At 43.3% G+C, this 20,343-nt stretch overlaps 1 protein-coding gene and 1 long non-coding RNA gene across 5 annotated transcripts in view; one reads left to right on the top strand and one right to left on the bottom strand.

The window, feature by feature from the left end:
- Positions 1 to 20,343, top strand: part of KIRREL3 (kirre like nephrin family adhesion molecule 3) — a 1,384,273-nt gene that overhangs the window by 12,092 nt on the left and 1,351,838 nt on the right. The gene's annotated exons all lie outside the window — the stretch shown is intronic.
- On the bottom strand, positions 1,341 to 13,173 carry LOC137522635 (uncharacterized). The gene is made up of 4 exons (XR_011022367.1): positions 13,123 to 13,173; positions 8,923 to 9,018; positions 3,837 to 3,939; positions 1,341 to 1,543 (listed from the first exon to the last, which is right to left on the bottom strand). It is a non-coding gene; the product is annotated as an uncharacterized lncRNA (long non-coding RNA).

Genomic DNA, 20,343 nt, shown 5'->3' with positions numbered 1-20,343 from the left:
ATTATTTAATGGGGATTGGTTTTGGCATGCCAGGCAATGCAGCAGGCACATGCAACCGATTCAGCAGACTTCTCATTTTCCTGTTCAGATCCTCCTTGCACAGTGTGTAATAACGTTTTTAGCAATCCCACAACTTCCCTGGTGTTTCTGAAGGCCATGTGTACCACTCAACACATTGCCCTGCTTCCAGTAATAACTCTCTTCTATTTAACCTTTTTATAAAGACTCCCAGATTAACTCAGTTGGATGATGCGTAATATGTTGGCGCTTTATAAATACAATAAATACTAATAATAATAATAATAAATAATAATAATAAAAATGATGATGGGATAGGTGAAAAAGTTGTTCACAAACTTTCTATTCTCTCAGCCAAGCAACATCTGTATGTAACTGGCTCGATAATTAAAATGCATAATGCAAATATGACTATGTGCATTGCAAATGATGACATATTTTTTATAACATGCATAAAAAAAACTGAACCAGGGCTTTAACGTAATAGAATGAGGATGAGGCATATAGCATTTTGAAAATGTGGAATTAACATGGCATCTTCCTCTTTTCAAATAAGTTACTCTCAAAGACAGCCAAGCTATGAGTTGAAGGAGAACTGAAAGGAGCATGAGTGGGACGAAAGTGAATACAGGAACCAAGTGGCGGGCTAACCTCAATGTTTAGTGGCCACCTTCCTCCCTTATAAAGTTCTCTGGTGTCTAATGCCCCCTCTCCCTCCCCTATACACTTCCCTGGTGTGTAATGCCCCCCCCCCCTCCCATCCCCTATACAGTTACCTGGTGTCTAGTGTTCCCTTCCATCCCCTATACGTTTCCTGGTGTCTAGTGCTTTCCTCATCCCTCATTCCTTCCCTCCACCATATTGCTTCCCTGTTAAGCTAGGGCTTCACCTCTAATATGGCTTCCCTGGATGTCTAGAGTGGGCCAAACTTAATGCAAAGTGGAAAAATCACTTCCCAAATGCAAAACCGCTTCCCAATGCAACCCACTTCCTAATGCAATGTGGCAAAAACAAAGATTTAGCCCACAGACCAGAGTTTGGCATGTATGACCTACAGTATCACACCAAATGCTGTATTATTGATGTGAACAAGGCCTACTGATTGAGGGCCTTACTTTCTAGTTTACCATATCTGTAGATAGAACAGAACAGGGTACTCAGCTGTAGCCTAGCAGCATGTCTGTACATAAATCATGAATAAAATTGTCACCTAAAGGGATCACCAGTGATTGTTCCAGGAGACAGTTACTGAGCATCTTTACCAGCCTTAGTAGACAAGTTATTGAACAAACCCAAGTACTTCAATAGACGTTGTCCATGTCCTTTTACATTTAATAGGGAGGTTTTACAGTCAGACCTGTTTAAGGTGAACAAACACCGAACAGGAAAGTCCTCAGAGCAGCTAAATTAGAAATATATGTGCGGACGTGTTTTCTTCTCTCCTGTCATATTGTATATCGAGTCCTCTGTCGCCAACCTGCTCAAGAGTCCAAATTAGAGAACTGTAAAGCCATCCTCCGAATCCCTGTGGAATAAAATATATATTGGCCCTTAGTGAAAAGAAAATTGATGCTGTCGTTCACAAACTCTGATCTGACTCTTTCTTTCTCCTCCGTCTCTCATCCTCGTTTCCTCCCCTTTGTAAAGGAGCGCAGGCAGAGCGTGTCAAAAATAGACAAGAAACGGCAAGGGAGATAAAACGAGAGATCAGATCAAATAAGGGGAATGGGCAACGAGGAGAGAGCAATGATGAAAAGCGGGGGACGGGGACAGGAAGCCAAGGCTTCAAGAGGCAGAGATGGGAATGGTAGGAGGGCCAGGTGAAAAAAGAGAGCTGGCAAGATGCAGGGAGGAGACCGAGCAGCGAGAGACAGAGCGTTACTTAGAAAAGACAGCAGCAGGAAGCCGAGAGAGAGCAGAATTGGAACAGCTCCTGACTATTATAGGGAAATCTCCTCTGCTGGAGATGGTAGATGTGAGAACTAACACGGCAGCACTCTGTTAACATAAAATATCTATTAATAATAGATCATCTACATTAGCCAAGTTCATCAATATTAACAGTGTCAGCAGAGTCACTGGTTGGCAAATAGGACATTCCCTTACACGGGTAGAAGTGCTCATTAATGGTATTTATTCTTAGAGTAGATTTGGGGTCATTGTAATAAAGGTTCAAAAAAGGTCACTGGCCACCCTTCCAACAGTATGGAGGGAGGCGGATGATAGTAAGGAGGCTTGCATATTAACTATTTGCTGAGAATAACAGAAAGCTGATTCTTCACATAGATATAGCATCACAAAAAGGAAAAGACATTCTATGTTGCTTTTACCCCTTACTGTCACTGAACTGAAATGAACATTCTTGCAGCACATACTGTATGTACCCCAAGCTGCAAGCATGATCATTTACTAACATTTGCTGTCTTTAGGGCCGCATCAGAGACCATTCAGTGCAGCCTCCAATCACAATGCGGTGACTTTGCATTGACTGGAATTTCAGTTCCTTTTGTAATTTTTATTTAAGGACACCTTATGAATTGATCCCTTATATGTGTTCCTCTTACTTACAGTACATGCCCAAATCCAGGTCTTGGCACTAATGCTGTTGTGTGTTTTCTTTTTTTTTTTTTTGGGGGGGGGGGGGGGGTCAGCAAATTTGGGCATCGTAGACCACAATGTTTGGGGCTACTGTGGACAAGTGAGGTGCCGTAGATAGCCAAAGTGTCGGATATTGGGTCGAAAGAACAGATAGTGGCAGAGGGACATATAGCAGCAGAGGGGGTAAGTGATCTGGCTCAAGGGTTTCGGCTATTATGTAGTGATCTATTGATCGTTCCTATGATCCATATTTCAGAACGATACTTTTATCGATCGGAACGCTTATTTTCTTCTTCGTTGGTGTACCTGAAAGATGCTTCCGAACGATTTCAACAATTCCATGTGTTTGATATACTGCAAGAAGCTTGGAGTGTGTCTGTTCTCGTAAGCTGTACCAAAATGCACTAAACTTTCCAGTTGCAGTGTCCTTATTGGCTCCCAATGTCTTTCCATCCACCACATTTCTTTGCACATGTGTATAGTATTACATCATTGTAATTGACACTCAGAACTGTCACTGTGTTTGTGTAGAGCGCAGAGTGCAGAACCAGCAGGAAACAGACATTGTTACCGGCTCTCGTATGAGCTGAGACATTTCTACAATTGCCTGATGTTCTCAGTCCTCCAGCCTTGAATTGACTTAACCCCAAAGCACCTTTGTTACCTCCTATTTGTTTCAAGCTGCCTGAAAATAGCCTGATTTTTTTGCTTCCTCAGAGATGGAGCCATAGCGTAGGTGACATTACAGCACAGTTAAATCGTACACGTTCTTTGCGTCAGGTTTAGCACCAGAACTGAGCAGCGCAACCAGTGCTCTTGCAGGCTGTACATGTAGTATGTTCACCTGCATGTGTTCGTATGCTTCTCCCCTGCCAGTGAAGAAAATATGATGCGCTTGCAAGTTATCTATTTTTTCATCAGTACAGCATGTATTTTCCTGTGCATTTGCATTTTATAGCTCTATGTATGTTTTTCACAGAATAAGGTGTGCAACTGTGGGTTTGAAAAACACATGGCATGTAAACACATAGGTGTAAACACTAACATGGGTTTGCATGCAAAATCCATGCACTTGAGTCTTGCAAGGCACATGCAATCACCAAAACACATGTAGATGTGTCTAGTGGGAACAATCCCTAATCACCTATGTCATGAAACCTTTAAGGACAACTGACCTAAATGAGTGCAATGTAAATAAACAAATGAATTCAATACTTAACCACTGCAGATTCTGTCCCCTGTGTAGTTTCCCTCTCCGTTTTCCCATATGGCTGTGGCTCACCTCTGAAAAAAAGCTCTTCCATCTTGAAAGTAGCACAGACCCTGGAAGAAATTCTGGGTTAGCACTTCTTCTGTGCACATTGTAAACTGTGAACGTTAGATGGCAAGCTTAAGAGGTAGTGAATGTGGCGGTCAAGGAGGCGTGAAAGGGGCAAGGGATGTACATAAGTGGGTCTGGCTTACATTGCAAGTTTGCATCTACCTGTGATAAAGTTTGACTTTCAGAGAAAGTCAAACTTTTCTGTTGGCAATTACGGGGACCAGGGAGAGCGCACTGGGCAACTGACAACACACAGAGGTATGTGCCTTCTGAATATACCTCTGTGTTTAATTTATATTATCTAGTTTGGTTCAGGTGTCCTTCAAAGTTTGTAGCATATAAAATATATTATAAATGGTTGTTAGTAGCCAAGGCAGTTACTGCAGCTTTTGTGTGTGGTTAACTGTAGTGGGCAATGGAAAGAACCCAAGCCCATTGCCACGTGCATATCTACATATTGGTAGGTAATTTGATGGAGTGCTTAAATGTTATCTCTTCTGTGAAATGAGGCTTTTGCAGCTAAAACTCCTGACTTGATGTTTTGATCACATGACCGGAAGCAACAGACTGCAAGACTGAGTTTCAGGCCCTGTGGGCGTTGCTTCTGCCGCTGCTCAGATTGCATCATCCCACTGTTCAGACTGCAAAGGGAAGGCACAGACTGAATCTCTCTGGGAAAATTTCATTTCAATTTGCCTATAGCAGTAATAGTCTGGGATGTAGTAATTAGTAAATGGCTAGTGTCTGGGCTCCTGAGCAGGAACCTTATACATAAACTATATTAAGAGACTGGCACTTCCACAAATTATAACTGTAGTCAAGTAGAGGCAAGCCAATGTTTTGGCACACAAAGGATCCCTTCTTCAGGGCAAATGCGTCTGTTAAATGTATCTTAATTGGAACAAAGTAACACCTTTGCCACTCCACTTGCTAGTAACTGATGTGGCCTGTCTGGTGGAAGCAGCACCGTCTACAAAAATAAAACAAGCTCCGTAGCTGAAATCCTATAGGGTAGCTGTTAATACTATTCTCAGGGACTGGATATCTGCTGTTGACAGCACCTCCAATCTGCCTCCCCAAATTGGAATCACACCAGACACCCAAAGAAACCCCCCAAGGACAGTCTAAACTGACAACCTAACATTGTCTTCAATTTAAAATGAAAACTATTTGCTTTTCCTTTTAGTTTAAAGTGAACAGACTGACAAAGTAGTTATTTAAGAGCCAAATTATAGCATAATGCATGCATATCAGGCACAATTAAGATATGATCATTATTATTGTTTTACACAAAGTCACAAAGCACAGAATGGCTGAGATGTCTGTAACAGAATCTCTGTCGCTGGTATATGAAGACAGGTGCAAAGAAAGCAGCTTAAAAAAATGCAGCAAATACCACAGCGATTAATCACTTTTCCACTGTGAAATAAAACAAAACTTCTGATTTGTTGCTATGGCAGCTGCTCCAGTTCCATTTGCCATGGTTTTCAGAAATCAGACCTCTTTTTTTTCTGAGTGTTAGAATCAGATTGGTAGTCTGGATTGAGGGCCACTGTAACACACTAGATTCTCGCCCGAGGCGTTCTTTATGGGCATGGTTTAATCTAGAACAGGCATGGGCAAACTTGGCCCTCCAGCTGTTAAGGAACTACAAGTCCCACAATGCATTGCAGGAGTCTGACAGCCACAGTCATGACTCATAAAGGCAAATGCATAGTGGGACTTGTAGTTCCGTAACAGCTGGAGGGCCGAGTTTGCCCATGCCTGATCTAGAATGTGTACATAGCAGGTCAAATTTGCAGCAGTACAGACAGCACTCTGGGTGCTTTATAGAAATTGCCATTGCTTCCTGTGATAACCAAATTTCTTCCTTTTTCTAGCACACAAAATATGATTGGTTGCCCTTAGCAACACAACATATTTTGCTTTGCTTTTTCTAAGGTATATGCTATTCAACATGATAGTTTAGATGTTTGTTAATCTATTATCTTTTGATCTTTTATCTTTGATCATACAAGCATTCAATACTGAAATGGGAAATCGATCGTGTGTGGGAGAGAGCACTACTTTCATGCGTGACAGGGCCTCTTAAAGCCAGCAAGCATGTGTCCACAGTGTCACAGTGACTATCTGAGCTCACCTCTCCAGTAAGGAGAAGCTGAGCTGCTGTGGATAATCATGAATTCTGGCAATGGAGTGGATATTTTGCTGATAACCCCATCCTGCTGATATCTGAATGTCACCAGTACTGGAGACCCCATATCCAAGTGTCAGAAGGACACGTCAATACAGAGATAGTTATCAGCAGAAGGTTGCTGGTACAGTGCTTTATTTACACATAGGAGCCTCCTGATGGCAGCAGTGACTGTGTCTAAGGGCTGCACAGCAGGCGGACTGCCAGGAGATACACAGGCAGCTTCAGTGTTCACACAGGTATATTAATACTAAGCGGCTGAGGTTCTTTCTGAGCTAATCTATGCCCATTTCTGTGCAGAATAGCAACAGCCAATATGACAGCCTTATTAGCCTACAGTAATTAAATGCTTAGATTAATGTCATCACACACCATTAGATATTTTTATGGAATAGACATTACATTTATAAAACAAAACACATTTATAACCAAAATCTTATCTGAATGTAAGAACCTTTGAACTGATGTGGTTGAAAACTATTAGGGTTGCCAGGTGTCCGGTTTTAGACCGGACAGTCCGGTTTTTGGCCGCTGTGTCCTGTCCAAAAAGGCATGTTAAACCGGACAATTAAGATGTCCGGTTTTATGCCTTTTGCCACTTGCCACCACCCGTCCGCCAGCGCTGCGCGACCGCTGATTCGCTGCCTGGCTGTCAGTCAAAGGCACAGCCAGCCAGCTTACGTGGCGTAAGTTACGCCAGCTTAAGTACCGCCCCCGAGCCCGCGCTTCCCGACGTTGCTACGGCAACGCCAACGCTGCGTTGCCAACGCACGCATGACGTGCGTCACTCACGTCATTTGCAATGCGATTCTGCATCTGCGAAGGAAGCAAGGTAAGGTCAGGAGTCTGGAGATATGGTGAGTGAGTGACCCATAATTCTCTGGTTGTATTTCCGCTCTTTGTGTGCATTGGCTCCGCTCTATCTCCCCTCCGTATAGTCCAGGCGTGACTTTCAATCTCATTCAATCTCGCCTGAGCCCGCTGCTTACTATACTTTACACTTGAATTCATACTATTGTACAACGCAATTTATACTGTTATACTGTTATATTTGTTATATTTGCTCAAAATGTGTACATACATGTATGCGCAGATTTATATTTTAACTTTATGCCTATGTATGTCCACTTTATTGTTCTCAATAAAAAATTTTGGTGGGAAAAAATAAATAAATTTTAAAACTTCCCGCAAGAAATCGACCACTTCACTGTGCAAAAACGCCATAAATGCATTGCATTATTTGCATAGTTTTCCAGTTTTGTAATAGTTTTCTGCTCTGTCTCTTATTATGTGCATTTACTGGTGAAAAGCGGTCTCTTATTATGTGCATTTACTGGTGAAAAGTGGTCTCTTATGTGCATGTACTGGTGAGGACAGTTAGTGACATGGCTATGTACTCTGTAATGTGCTGCAGAAGATGTCAGTGCGATATAAATACTGTAAAAAACATTTTTTAAAAAGCCCATTGCTTAGCCCCACTCTACATAAAAGTGCGCTTCTGACTCCGCCACTAACTCCACCCCCTGTCCGGTTTTCTCCATCAGCCGACCTGGCAACCCTAAACACTATTCAGGAAAGGCCACTCTTTTTCAGACTGTCATAGGTGCTGGAGAAAGGGGATTGTGCATGACTGATGTCTCCCATAGTATTGTACGGCATTGAAGTTTGCGGATGTACCATACAGTATTAAGTGGTGTATGACTGTATTCAGGTGAATGATTAATATTAGTCAGATATCCATCATTTACATAATCATAAGGTTACCACACATTATTAGATGTGACCTTAGGTAAGGTGCAGTATACAGACTCATAAGGGAGTTCCAGCTAAAAGGCTAAAAAAGCTAAAATGTTTGCCAACGTTTTATTGACTTCTGTGTTTACTCATGCCTTAATCAGTAACAGAAAATGAGAAATTGTTAAAGAGAGTCTGAAGCGAGAATAAATCTCGCTTCAGACCTCATAAATAGCAGGGGCATGTGTGCCCCTGCTAAACCGCCGCTATCCCGCGGCTTACCGGGGGTCCCTGATCCCACAAATCCCCTCGGTACAGCCGGGGAGCGCTTCCTGGTTGGGGCAGGGCTAACCACCGCAGCCCTGCCCCACGCGCGTCTGTCAGCGCGTATCTCCGCCTCTCCCCCGCCCCTCTCAGTCTTCCTTCACTGAGAGGGGCGGGGGAGAGGCGGCGATGCGCCACTGATAGATGCGACTGGAGGCAGGGCTGCAGCCGTTAGCCCTGCCTCCAGGAGCGACCAAATGTACGACCAAGTCATGCAGGGGGGAATTTGGGGGTGAAGGGACCCCCGTTTAGCTGCGCGATAGCGGCGGTTTAGCAGTGGCACACATGCCCCTGCTAACTTTGAGCTCTGAAGCGAGATTTATTCTCGCTTCAGAGTCTCTTTAAGACTCGTTAGATTTGTTTGGTGCATTTGTTACAGAGATACCCTCTTTATAAAACATTTTTTGTAGTATTTTGACACCTTTTATTTCTTAGTATTTATAAAGCACTGACATTTTCCACAGCACTTAACAGAGTAAATATAGTCTTGTCCCTAACTGCTCCTCAGAGGAGCTCGCAATGTAACCCCTACCATACTCGTATGTCCATTATAGTCTAGGGCCAATTTAAGGGGAAGCCAATTAACTTTATGCTTTTAGGATGTGGGAGGAAACTGGAGTGCCCACCTTCAACTAGTACGGGACATTAGGAATATTCTCATCTAATTGTTGCTCTGATAAGAAGTGTATAGATGGACCTTGGTAGATCATTGTGGCGATGCATATGCTGATACCTAGGTAATCAGATGTTGTTTCTGCTTGCTTTATAATGCACAAGAACCAAACCTTTCCGCAGTGATGCACCTTGTATGCAGTGAGGATGTTGCCACCTGCGATCAATTTAAGAGTGTAAATTAGGGTGAGAAAATGTTACAATAGGAAAACACTGACTAAATAACTTTTAAAGTAATATTGTAATAAATAAATACAGTAGTTTTATTCATTAAGCTACATTCAGTAAAGTTCTTCTTCAAACTCAGATTTCCACCTTTATGTTAACCAAAAGTGGGTGGAAATCCGCTCACAAACCTCCGTCCACCGACAGTGCAGGAAACTGGGTTGCTTGGACCCCAAGTACAGATTTGTAGGAAGTGAGTTAAGTTAGTTTATGTTAACCCCTACCTACCACCTATCCTTTACCTCAGCATCTACCTTTTGCCTATCTATATCCGCTGCACACCAGCGCACAACTCACTGTCTGCTGCTAGGTAGCCATAGATAGCATTGTGACAGATATTTAAAGGAAATCGAAAGTGAAATAAACTTATGATATAATGAATTGTATGTGCAGTACAGCTAAAGGAGCCCACACATGGTACATGTTTTTCCGATTAGATAATTTAGTTTGATTATTCAGTTAGATCTAATATAAAGATTTTTCCAACATGTTGATCCGATGATCGGATTTTTATAGAAAAACTGGATAATCGTTCGTTTTTCTTGATTAAAAAAAAGATTCTTTTCAACTTTCTTTAGATTCGATTGATTTGGTTGAAAAAAAACGGGAAAATTGAACGTTTTTTATTGTACCGTCTATGGGTACCATAAGGAATAGAGCATTAGTAGCAAAGACAAGAGTCTCACATTGATTTCAGTACAGGAAGAGTTAAGAAACTTCAGTTATCTATACAAAAGTGCTTATCTAAGCTCTCCAGTCCTATCTTCTGATGCACTTATACATCACAGAAACAGTGAGAGGAAGCTTCAGATAAGGTTACTGCAGGGGAGTTCAAAGGGTCATTAGTTCTGCTCAGTTTCATAGTGTAAAATACAGAGTGTGGTTTGTAATTGCAAATATGACAGAATGATGCAATGTTATAAAAAAAAAAAAAAGCTGTATAACTGAAAATTAAAAATATGAGACTCTTTTCTTTGCTACTAATGTTCCAATAATTATCCGTACTACACTTACAATTCATTATATCTTAAGGTGTTTTTTTTTAGCTTCAGTGTCACATTAATTTAGTGGTTGCTGGAACAGCCTGCTTCACTATTACCCCCAACACACACACACACACACACACACACACACACACACACACACACACACACACACACACAGATATACACACACACACACACACACACAGATATACACACAGACACACACACACACAGATACACACACAGACACGCACAGACACACACACACACACACACACACACACACACACACAGATATACACACACACACACACACACACACAGAGAGACACACACAGACACACACACACACACACACACACACACACACACACACACACACACACACACACACACAGATATACACACACGCACAGATACACACACACACACACACACACACACAGACAGACACACACACACAGATATACACACACACACACAGACACATACAGACACACACACAGACACACACACACAGATATACACACAAACACACACACACAGACACACACAGACACACACACACACAGATATACACACACACACAGAGACACACACACAGACACAGACTCACACACACACACACACACACACACACACACACACACACACACAGATATATACACACACACACACACACACACACACACACACACACACACACACACAGATATACACACACAGATATACACACACACAGATATACACACACACACAGACACACACAGACACACACACACACACACAGAGACACACACAGACACACACACACACACACACACACACACACACACACACACACACACACACACACACACACACACACACACACACACACACACACACACACACACACACACACACACTGAATCCATGCACAAGCCAGGCATGAGTAAAACCTGGATAGAGGCTGTAACCTTTCTATGCTCTAACTGAAGCTAAGGTGAACAGTTTGGAGCTAAGGGTAACAAGTATTGTGCCAGCATGAGAGATTTGCATCACCTACCACAACGTTTTCTCCAGGAAAGACTTTTGAATTAGCAGATGCTTTGTGACTCTATGGAAATGTCCTGTTCCACTGCCTGCTCAGGGTTTGTTTTCCAAGGCGTATTTCTTTTGCAGGTGTGTAAATTTTTCATCCAGGAAGTGAGAATTACTGTACAGCGTAAATATTACACATTCATGAGTCTCGCTCATAAACAGGGAGAGTTGGGTCAGTCTGACTCCTAATTCACAGCAAGTCACTGTAATTCTAAAAGATTAGCTACAGCCTGGCACAGGTAGGTTTTATTTTGCTGTTTATTCTCCAAATAAAGACATTTTAATGGAAAGGCCTGGGAGAAGAGCGAGCTCTCGGCAGACTGCCGGATGATAAAAAGCCATTGCACAATGAAGAGGTGCCTGGCAGGTCTGCAAATTCAGCAGCTGCCTTTCCCAGGGTGGTCTCAAGACAGTCAATTGTGGAGAATGAAAGATTACATATAGCGGTGCATTTCTTGGGGACCAATTGTCATGTTTTCAGAGAAGATTAGAGGAAAGTATCAATTTACCCCCAGCTCCTAACAGCTCTTCTACCTTTTCTGACTGCAAATGATGTCCTCTTGGCACAGGGGTGCCTCATAAGGAACTTCCTATACTCACAAACAGGGGAATGCCAAGGTCAGCTGAATGCGCTGAAGGTCATAGTAAAGTCACAGGAGCAGGCATTAAATAGCAATGCATTTCTCAGGAAAAAAGAATCTTCAGCTTAAAGAGGCTCTCCAACCTCTTTGGTATGGAAAACAAAACCTGTTTAACTCTCAGCCTGCAATATGTTACCAAACTGTTTTCATGTTTTTTGTTTTTCACCTTGAGTTCTGCAAGCCAGGGATTATTCCTCCATCACAGTCTCTCCAGCATCTATTTGAAGAACTGGTCCCTTGTCATATAATGCTTTGTGTATGTAGTAAGTGCCTCTTGTAGCATGTGGCGTGTCAGTGATGTATAGCTCTCACATGTCCCTTTTGGGCGGGTTAGAACCTCTTTGGGAAGAAAATACCCTTCTTTCTTTATCGTGTCTCCCCTTTTCAGAGCCAATGTGGAATTAAATGTATTTTTCTGCTTAAAGATGTATTTATGAAGCACTGAACTTTGTTCCCATCCTTTAAATAGATGTGTAACTTATTTCTAAGTGGCAGTGAAAATAAAAAAAGTGATGATACACAGAAAGAACCAGTATGACTTGAATGATCAAAATACATCTTTTACTCATGAATCTTTGTGAAACCCTTGACTTGGAGTGTGGTGGGGGCGAGACTGGAGATGCGGAGGTGTGACTGAAGGTGAGGTGGTATGACTGGAGGTGTGGTGGGTGAATGACTGAGTTATTGGTGGAGACATGGCTGGGGTGTCGTTAGGGGCATGACTGGAGGTATGTAAGTGTGACTGGAAGTGTGGTGAGGGCATGACTGGAGGTGAAACAAGCATATCTTACATGTGCCCCACTCTTCTTATCTTATTGGAAAAAACTGAGAGGTATGATGATGTCAGACAAATTTCCTGTTGCTACACTGATCTTATCAACGTTATGGGAGGGGCCAGATATAAAGAGTGTCAGCACTGTGCTATTATGTGACCATGCCAGCAAAGAGCTATAGTGGCTGCTTCTAAACAACCCCCTGTTACAACTGGCAGAATTATCAGTACCCTTATTTGCAAAAATGTGTCTGAGAATTGAGTCATATACTTACTGGAACATGAGGATTAATTGTTTACATTTGGATGTACAGGGTAATCGGTTTTTGCTGCTGTTTACGATGCGCTTTAAACTAGTTACAACAGTTTATAAAATAGTGCAACATGTAATAATAAAAGCAGTACAGTACACTCTGTTTGTACCTGAGGACAACATTGTATGCATAAGAGATTTGTAACTTGATTTTCTTGCAAGTAGGGGACTATCTGTACTGCTTTTTTATTTGTTTTGCAACTTCTACATGGTTCAGAAAAAATTAAAACAGCTGTGGTACCTTGACCAGATGACCACCTTTAGCCTTATTGCATTGTGGGAAATAACAGCTGTTTCCAACTGCCAAGCAACCAGTATCTCACTCTGTGCATATGTATGTGCAAAAAGCAACCTTTTAGCCTATCACATGGTTGGGGGTGTGGTTATAGATAATAGCAGTTGGTGCTGTTGTGGATCAAACAATATGAACAAATTACAGGGCGAATATCAATAATTTATTGATCTCTTCTTAGGATCCCTCCTTTCGGTTGCAGTGGAGCTGCAACCGAGCAGTTTTGATTTCTCTGCCCGCATTTGGTTGGTTGGTTTTGATTGCATTTGCAATGAGTCTCATTGCTATCTGCAACCACTCTGCAGTTCAGAGGAGCTCAGGATGTTGTCATGAATCCATCTAGGGTTTACTGCAGTTGAACTGCAGTCAGACAGCTATGGATTTCTTACATGCATGTGGTTGCATAATCTGGTATGCATTTGTAATGAAAGTTCTTTCCATTCACAGACAGCTTGCAGCCTTTAATCAGGCTAACACAGGATTGCATGATTACCATTCAGCTGTGTGGGAATTTGCATGTCTGCTCTCATTGGCTGATGTCCATAGAAAAGCCTGCCTCTCCTCACAGACCTCTCCCGACATAGCATACAGCTTAGACATAGTTATTTGCTGGGTTTCTGGTGTGAAAGTTGTATCGTATTATTGTATTGCATTATCTTGTCTTGCCTGCCTGGACGTTCACTGCACCACGGGGGTACAGTGGAGTCTTTACCCATCCTGATAGTTTGGAGACTGCCTTCACCACATTGGTGACTGGTAGTATTCCTGCTTGCTCTGTTCCTGTGGACGTGACTGTAGTAGCGGTTGCTATTAGTTGCACTCCTACCTGTTTGTCTTGTACTTGTCAGTGTGGATGTTTGCTATCACTGGGCCAGCGATTAGATTGGCAAGCATTCAGTCTGTCTCTATGTTGTCTGTCTTTGTTACTCAGTGTGTTGGACATCAGAGACTCAGGGCTGTGGTTGTCCTGAGCAACCAGTGTGTCTTGTTTGCTGGCAAGCATTCCGTTTGTCTGTCTGTTGTCTGTTTTGTGTGCTGGACATCACAAGCTCAGGGCTGCGGTCGCCCTGAGCAACCATTGTGTCTTGTTTATTTGTGGCGGTTATCGGAAGCTCAGAGCTGCGGTTGCTCTGAGCAATGTTGCTCATAGCTCCTAGTGTGATCTGTGTAACTTCCTACACTAGAGCATTCCGCTCTACTACCTAATATCACCTAGCTGCATAGTCTTGTTTGCTCTGTTGGTACTCTGGCTTTCTCGGCCTCAGCCGCTATATCTTGCACCTACAAGGCCTGGGTGTAACCAAAGTCGGGCAGGTGTTATTTCCTCACCCCCCATTCAATCGGGGACATGCCACATAGGGTGAAGAAGGTGGGGATAGATTGGGGTATAGTGGCTAAAAGAAAGCAGGAGATCTGCCAGGCATTACATCTCTCTTTTTAAAGAAACACTGAAGCGAAATAAAATAAAATAATATAATGAATTGGTTGTGTTGTACGGATAATTTCTAGAACATTAGTAGCAAAGAAAATATTCTTATATTTTTATTTTCAGTTATATAGTTTTTTTTTTAATAACATTGCATCATTCTCTAATATTTGCAGTTTAAACACTACTCTGCATTCTAAAGGGGTTTTACAGAGCATGCTTGTGAACTTTTGAACTGTCCTCTGCAGGAAAAAAACAACAACAATACAGTGACTGACACTTGAGATAATAAGCTTAAGAAGATAGAGCTCTCTGCAACTTTGAAAGTCCTGGAGCTCAATGACTCTTTTGCATAGATAACAACTGGAGTTTCTTAACTCGTTCTGTACTGGAAACAAGATTAGACTTATGTTTCTGCTTCTAATGTTTTATTTCTTAAGGGGCCCATACACCTAACGATTTTCCCGCCGATATACAGCATATTCGATCACTGTGATTGAATCTGCTGTAAAATCGTTGCGCAATCGCTGACTGAACGATCGATTTCCGTCCGAAATCAATTCCCGTCATTCTGTCCGTGCGGAAGATTTTGCTTGATCGCCGGCGGGTCAGGAGTGCGTCAATAGTGGCGTTCGAATGCCCGACGACCGATGCAATACAGCAGCAATACATTACCTGATCCGACCGGCGCGAGTCCCTGCTCTCCTTCTCTGCTCTGGGCTCCGAGTCCGTCTGGCTTCACTGAACTTCCTGTCCCAGCCGGAAGTTTAAACAGCTCTACTGTTTAAACTTCCCCCGGACAAGAAGTTCAGTGAAGCTGGAGCACTGGAGTCAAGCGCAGAGAAGAGGAGAGCGGGGACTCACGCCGGCCGGATCAGGTAATGTATGCAAGGGGGGGCTGGGGGGGGCGGCGGCAATTGTGATCGGTTTCATGGTGAAATCGATGCACAATCTGTTTGCAGTAAAGGTAGCCATACGATCCCTCTCTGATCAGATTCGATCAGAGAGGGATCTATCTGTTGGTCGATCTGATGGCAAATCGACCAGTGTATGGCCACATTTAGCTGTACTACACATGAAAAAGCACACCTGATTTGCAATGCGAAAAAACACTAGATAAACCTTATTCGGAGATTGGGTAATATTAATAAAATGTAACTTTTAATAAATTCGGGTTAAAATAGATAATTTGAACAGATTATACTACCCCTTAGTGCAAAAAATGTGATACATTGGGTTGGGGATAAAGGTCATTTGTCTGTCAGACTCTCCTCCAAACTCACAATGCATGTATATTAACAACCCCACACACAACCCTACATGTTTCATTTCCTTTAATTGGAAACTTCGTCAGGGGTAACCTAAGTGCTAAATGCCTAAAGTGCTAAAGTATATACATTATAAAAATCACATGTTACACATAGTAAGGTAGCTTAGTAAATAAGTCAGGCCACCACCAGCAGCCAAATCTACTACACATACAAATCATCATATTTTTTTTTTTTTTTACTTCAGTGTCTCTTTAACTTCTCTCTTTGCAATATATTGATTTATTTTTTTCCCTTTTCGCTACAGCTCCTCTCTAAATACATCCTCTTCTTGACAAAAAACTAAAAACATAAGTTCCTCTATTAATTACAGAATATTTTATACACCACTGATATATGTACTCTTATCTTATTTATTCAGCAAAGTGTAACTATACATAATTTATCAGTTCACCTACAAATGGTATTTTTGCTATAGATGAAGTCTGGTTACCAGCTGGCTTTTTATACCATATGTCATGGTGTGATCTCCCTGCTGTAGTTCTTTGTTGGTTCCTGAGCAGCTTAAGGCATTCTAATTCCCTCTGTTCTATTTTAATAATATTAAATAAACAAAATATCCAGTAGGGGCATTGTAAATTCATCCTAAAGATTGGGGGGGGGGGGGGGGGATGTAGACCTGAGACTTACGCAACTCAAGATACCCCAGAGATGCAGGAGACAGTCAACTGGGATAGCAGCTGACAAACATTACAATATCATTTCTGGGCATTATGACCTTTTAAAGTCTTTTAGCCTGTTCCTTCTATGAAATTTCTGTTTGCGCTGTGGAGGCACGTTGGAGTCTATTCTCACACTGCTTCCGCTTCTGGTGTCTTTTGTTGGGCCGTATCTGCTGATAAGGGGTTTATATGACGGTGAGCTCAGTGTAATCCCATGGTCCTTGCCTGCTGCTATTCACACTTAGCTCAGCAACACAAAACAAGGCAAGGCGAGAGAAAGCAGTGTAGACAAATTATAATCCTATTATCTAGAGCCGCATTCTCTCGGAGAAGGAATCCGTGCATATTTGCATTTTATTTTATTAGATGGTGTGTGCGCCTGATTCAAATTGAAATGCCTTGAATAAATCGAAATATTAATGAGCGTTTGTGAAACGCCACCCACGGTTTTGTGTGTTTAAGAAAAAATAATAATAATAACAAAATAGAAAGTGCTGTGTGTGCTATTCACCCAGCTGGATGTGCGGAGTCTTGCACAAGCTGCTGTTTCCGAGGGGAGAGTGATAGAAACCGGCCAGCGACAAAGGCCTGCACTGTTCTGGAAAATGCCACAGCTGTAGACATATCAGGACTAGTCCATAAATCTCCTGAAAGTGTATTGTGTTCATGATAATGGTTTAGGCTCATTCCACAATATAATCGCATTGAAAGGTGATATGAATATATTTCAGTGCCATTTTCACACTGGTGAGTTTGCAGTGCGGAGCAATGATTTCCATCAGGATAACGTGCAGCATGCAGTGCACTCCTAGATTACACGTGTGGTCATGGATGCAGTGCAAGTATAAGTCTTATGGACTGCCTGTGTCGCATCGCAGCGGGAACGTGCCATATGACATTTGTTCACCGCTGCGATCCTAATTTACTGGATGCACAATGCACCAGTTAGTGTAAAAGTAGCCTGAAATAACTGCATTGAAATTATACTACACACAGATCTTTGTTGGGACAGGTGATATATGCTAAATTTGCGATTGCGCGTGAAAGTTCGCATTTGTCATGAAAACCGCTAGGCGCATCATAATGCGCGCAAAACGCTAGTGCGGCCGTGCTATGAGTTAGCATGGTTTAGTGAATCAACCCCTATATGTCAATCAGGGTCGGACTGGGACACTAAGGGCCCACCAAGGAAGTTTTAGCCTAAGGCATCCCCCCCACCCTGGATCCCCTCTCCTCCTCCTCCCCCTCCCCATTTTGGGCTCGCATACACATGTACTCTAGAAATGTTGCATGACTTTATGGTAGGAAATAGATTGTGAGCACTTCTGAATACAGTCTCCAATAGCGATATGTCCACATGCGCGCCGCAGCAAGAATGAATGGGTGTCACCACGCCCTGGAACATCAGCGTGGTTATGATGAGTCATGGTCAGACTTAAAAGAAAAAAAATAAAATAAAATAAGTAGCGGTGTTATTCACACAGATTAGGTCTGACCAGATACATTTTAGATAAAATGATCAAGTAGTTAAATGCCTCATGATAATTCATCAAGTAGTCAAATAGCAGCAGATTTTCCGCCAAAATGCAATCAGGTTGGCGGCAGATACCCCCACAAAATGCAATCAGGTTGGAGGCAGATGCCCCCACAAAATGAAATCTGGTTGGCGGCAGATACCCCCACAAAATACAATCTGGTTGGCAGCAGATACCCCCACAAAATGCAATCTGGTTGGCGGCAGATACCCCCACAAATTGTAATCTGGCTGGTGGCAGATACCCCCACAAAATGCTATCTGGCTGGCTGCAGATATCCCCACAAAATGCAATCTGGCTGGCGGCAGATACCCCCACAAAATGCAATCTGGCTGGCGGCAGATACCCCCACAAAATTCAATCTGGCTGGCGGCAGATACCCCCACAAAATGCAATCTGGTTGGCGGCAGATACCCCCACAAAATGCAATCTGGCTGGCGCCAGATACCCCCACAAAATGCAATCTGGCTGGCGGCAAATACCCCCACAAAATGCAATCTGGCTGGCTGCAGATAGCCCCACAAAATGCAATCTGGCTGGCGGCAGATACCCCCACAAAATGCAATCTGGTTGGCGGCAGATACCCCCACAAAATGCAATCTGGTTGGCGGCAGATACCCCCACAAAATGCAATCTGTTTGGCGGCAGATACCCCCACAAAATGCAATCTGGCTTGCGGCAGATACCCCCACAAAAAATGCAGTCTGGCTGGCGGCAAATACCCCCACAAAATGCAATCTGGCTGGCGGCAGATACCCCCACAAAATGCGATCTTGCTGGTGGCAGATACCCCCACAAAATGCAATCTGGCTGGCGGCAGATAACCCCACAAAATGCTATCTGGCTGCTGGCAGATACCCCCACAAAGGCAGGTCCCAGTTAGTGGGGGCCCCCCAGAGCTGAGGAGGGGGGCACAGCGCAAAAAGGGGGGAAATTGTGCACAGAGCAGCGGGGAGGGGGGGAAGCTTCCCCCCCCCCCCTCCCTCACCTAGGGACTCCCCCTTCCACGCTCCCCCCCCCCCCTTCCAAAATTGCAGCCAGCCAGCGGCGGCAGCAGCGAGGAATCAATCTCACAGTGCTTCCTGTGAGAGCGTGATTGGCCAGTGCAGGAGACAGAGACCAGCCCGGCGGCACGCAGCGCTATCGCTCCTCTGAGCATGCCGATTCCTCGCTGCTGCCGCTGGCTGCAATTTTGGAGGGAGGGGGGAGCGCGGAAGGGGGGGCCCCTAGGTGAGGGAGGGGGGAGGCTTCCCCCCTCCCTGCCGCTCTGTGCACAATTTCCCCCCTTCCTGCGCTGTGCCCCCCTCCTCAGCTCTGGGGGGCCCCCAGGAGGCAGGGCGGCCCGAGGCCCACCGATGGAACCATCGTTGGTTCGGTGGGTCAGTACGACCCTGACGTCAATTAAGTTGGCCCCTGACATCTGAATCCAGTTCTGTTCAGGGGAATAGTGATCCGCTATAAAAGATTTTTCTAATCAGATATATTGTTAATTCCCTCATTAGATACCTCTACCTTTGTAAAAAGAAGAGGTAAATGTAAAGATTTTTTAATAATGAGCCACATTGTTCGCATGTATTTTTATTATGATACAGAGATGCCCTGGGTGCTAAAAATTGTGCTTGGTTCACTTTAAAACTGTTGTTAGATAATAAGTGCTTCTGAAAGTCCCCACTGCTATAGAGGGAATGTACAGGAAAACATGGTTGCTGGACAAAACTAACCTCTACTCTATCATAAACCAATTCTTACTTTCCGAAACAGATAAGTAATATATTTTGACTGAATACTTCTCCCTGTCTGGAGTTCTACTTTAAGCTGCACACATTCACACATGGTAAAAAAAAAAAAAAGCTCTAAATCTCTGCAAATTGGGGAAGTGCAGGGACAGAAATGATGCCTCAGGTATAATGGTTGAAAGATCTGCTAGTCACAGTTCACAGGTGCCATGTCCTGTGGCTTATGATAACTTCAGCTTGTGGTTACAAATCCCTCCATGCGTGCGCCCACTGGACTGATATCAGATCACTCGTTTCTAAGTAGAAAATAAGAAGCTGGTGGCAGGGCCATAGCAGGGCATCAGGTTGCTGTTTCTCTAATCCCTTCTTTCTGTCTTTCATGGCTGGCAGCAAGCTGTCTCTAGGAAAGTCACTCCTACAGAATGTACTGCTGAAGTGGGGCCCTCCTCAGTGACAAGTTTATCATTTGAGCTGATTCTGAAA

This window comes from Hyperolius riggenbachi, chromosome 6, assembly GCF_040937935.1.
Source record: "Hyperolius riggenbachi isolate aHypRig1 chromosome 6, aHypRig1.pri, whole genome shotgun sequence".
NCBI lineage: Eukaryota > Metazoa > Chordata > Amphibia > Anura > Hyperoliidae > Hyperolius > Hyperolius riggenbachi.
Note: the sequence above shows the minus strand (reverse complement) of the source record. Positions and strands in the feature narration are given on the sequence as shown.